This window comes from Argiope bruennichi, chromosome 10, assembly GCF_947563725.1.
Source record: "Argiope bruennichi chromosome 10, qqArgBrue1.1, whole genome shotgun sequence".
In the NCBI taxonomy this organism is placed as follows: domain Eukaryota; kingdom Metazoa; phylum Arthropoda; class Arachnida; order Araneae; family Araneidae; genus Argiope; species Argiope bruennichi.
The window spans coordinates 105,636,372-105,639,555 of NC_079160.1; positions in this window are offsets into that span (position 1 = coordinate 105,636,372).

Here is a 3,184-nt window from a genome sequence, read left to right on the forward strand (position 1 = left end):
CATCACTCAAATATCCTTCCAGTTATAATTCTTATAGATGTGTACAATATCGTGCATTTTATGTTGAACTTCGTCGTGATTAGAATAAAATCATCTTCTCTATGGTCAAATCTGTCCAAAATCTGACTTAAATTTAGAAAAATAAAGCTGGGTTTGGGACCGTCTATTGAATTTTAACTGTTCATAATTCATTGCATTCATTTGCATATAAAATTACACATCAACAAACAGTTAATTAGAGGACCTATTTGTTTAACTTTTAGCCTAATGCGTTCCGAATTTTTTTCCATTCACATTTCGTACAAAATTACGCATCAACAAACTGTCAGTTTGAAGGCCTATTTGGTTAAGACTTAGCAGAATGCCTTTTTAACACATTGTATTCATTTGCATACAAAATTACATATCAGCAGAGACACATTTAAAGGATCTATTTAAAAAAAGATTAATATAAAGTGCTCTTAACCTATTGCATGTATTTGCATGCACATTTATACATCAACAAACAGTCAATTAGAGGAACTATTAAGATATAGTATAATACGTTTTTAATTCATTGTATTCACTTGCATATAAAATGACACATCAACAAACCTCTAATTAGAGGACCTATTCGGTTAATATTCAGTATAATGAATTCTTAGTTCATTTTAACCATTTTCATATAAAATTACTCATTAACAGACAATCAATTAGAGAGCCTATTTTGTTAAGATCTTGATACAGAGCTCAACAAACAGTTAATTAGAGGACCTATTCGGTTAAAATTTAGCATAATGATTTCTTAGCTCATTTTAACCATTTTCATATAAAATTACTCATTAACAGACAATCAATTAGAGAGCCTATTTTGTTAAGATCTTGATACAGAGCTCAACAAACAGTTAATTAGAGGACCTATTCGGTTAAAATTTAGCATAATGATTTCTTAGCTCATTTTAACCATTTTCATATAAAATTACTCATTAACAGACAATCAATTAGAGAGCCTATTTTGTTAAGATCTTGATACAGAGCTCAACAAACAGTTAATTAGAGGACCTATTCGGTTAAAATTTAGCATAATGATTTCTTAGCTCATTTTAACCATTTTCATATAAAATTACTCATTAACAGACAATCAATTAGAGAGCCTATTTTGTTAAGATCTTGATACAGAGCTCAACAAACAGTTAATTAGAGGACCTATTCGGTTAAAATTTAGCATAATGATTTCTTAGCTCATTTTAACCATTTTCATATAAAATTACTCATTAACAGACAATCAATTAGAGAGCCTATTTTGTTAAGATCTTGATACAGAGCTGGTTATTAAAACCTTATACTGAATTTCATCTCTGTAGTATATTATTTTTAATGTCTACCTGTTCATATTATTAAAAATATCTCAACTTCTCTTGTAAGATTTCTTCCAAAATTTACTTAAAATTTTTTTTGCAAATATTACATACTAAATTTCATTTATGTAAATCATTGCTATTTAATGTAATTGCATTCACAGGATGACAGATAAATGTAATCCCAAACATGATTTTTTTTTTAGATTCATAAAGGTCTATATCATGAAGATTCATTAAAATCGAATATTTCGATTAATGCAATTATTTCCTTCATTCTGTCATTTTTTTAAAAAACGGTTGATGCAGTCAGTTAAAAGAAAATGTAAAAAGAAATGAAGTATTGCAATTATACATCTGCTTGAAAACCAATCAAACGTATTTTTTTTAGAATTATTTTTGCCTACTTTGGATTTATAACATCACAGCCAAGAAAAAATAAAAAAGTAAAATTGTGCTTTGCAATGGCCACTTTTTATAGAGATGATGCAAATATTATATCGTTTTCATTTTGAACAGTAACTGTAGCGGCGATTAAGATTTCTACTTATAAGAATTCTCGAGGCATTGTCTGAAATATAAATGTGCTGTTTTTTTCCAGTTTATATCCATACAATAAACATGAATAGATTCCTGAAGACAAACAACTTACTTCTTCACGATTTTCACCATCTCACTCGTGCCAAACCATAAGCAGTAAACGTATTTTGTTGCATAATCTTTTCACTGCTCAGTCAAGTGATTAATCAAATGCGATGCCCTGATTAAAAAACGAAGCCCTTTGTAAGAATATTACCATATTTTTGTTTTTTATTTGGATCTTCTTTATGTAACTGTTTTAAATATTCTCGAATAACCTTGTGCAGTTAAAATCCACGAAATGCTTTATCAAATGACATTTAGAATTGTATAAAAAGTTAATTAATGAATTGTTTTATAAATGTTATTTACTGTAAATTCTCTCTCTCTCTCTCTCTCTCTCTATATATATATATATATATATATATATATATATATATATATATATATACTTCCCACATTCTAGAAGAAAGGATAAAAATACCTGACACTTATACATTCCTATCAAACAAGATGCTTAAGATTTTTTCTCTTTCCTAAACTGGCCCAAATCCTAATAGAAACTTTTAGTGAAAGCCTTAAGGGAAAAATTTCACTCATTTTGCTCTTACGTAACAATATTAACAATGCGAGTCATTGTTTTTGGTAGTGTACAAATTATAACTTCCCGCGGAAAAATAAATTGAAGTTTAGTCCAATAAATTATGTTAAAAAATGTCATAAAAAGCTTTAAAATTGCATCATATCTAACAATTCAGACCCGCCCGAAGATACATGGGAAAATCTGAATGATCAGACTTCTACGACGGCATTTAAGGGAACTAAAGTTAAGTTCTCAGCGTCATCACCGGCGACGGTACAAACCCTCCCATAGGAGGTACATTCCGACATAGGTAGGAAGTAGCCACAGCACAACATTTTTATATCCACTAAAACAGCGAGAACCAACCACAATACCGTAAGCTTCTCATTCCCAAATTTGAGGTATCATAGAGGAGAGATGGGGACTTCAAAACGGTATGTTAATACACATTAAGAAAAGATGAAGCTAATATTCCACCACTGTTATTACGCTACCACAATCTTGAATAGCAGAACATAACCATGCAATGTCTTTATTATATAAGAAACAAGAAATAGATAAATGAACCAATAAAATTCACTTGGAAATATACGGTGTGAAAGTATTCTCATGTGGAAAGTTTGTATTCTCATGTGGTTTCTGCATAGCTCAAAAATATGGTAAAAAGAAATCAAACTTAACACTA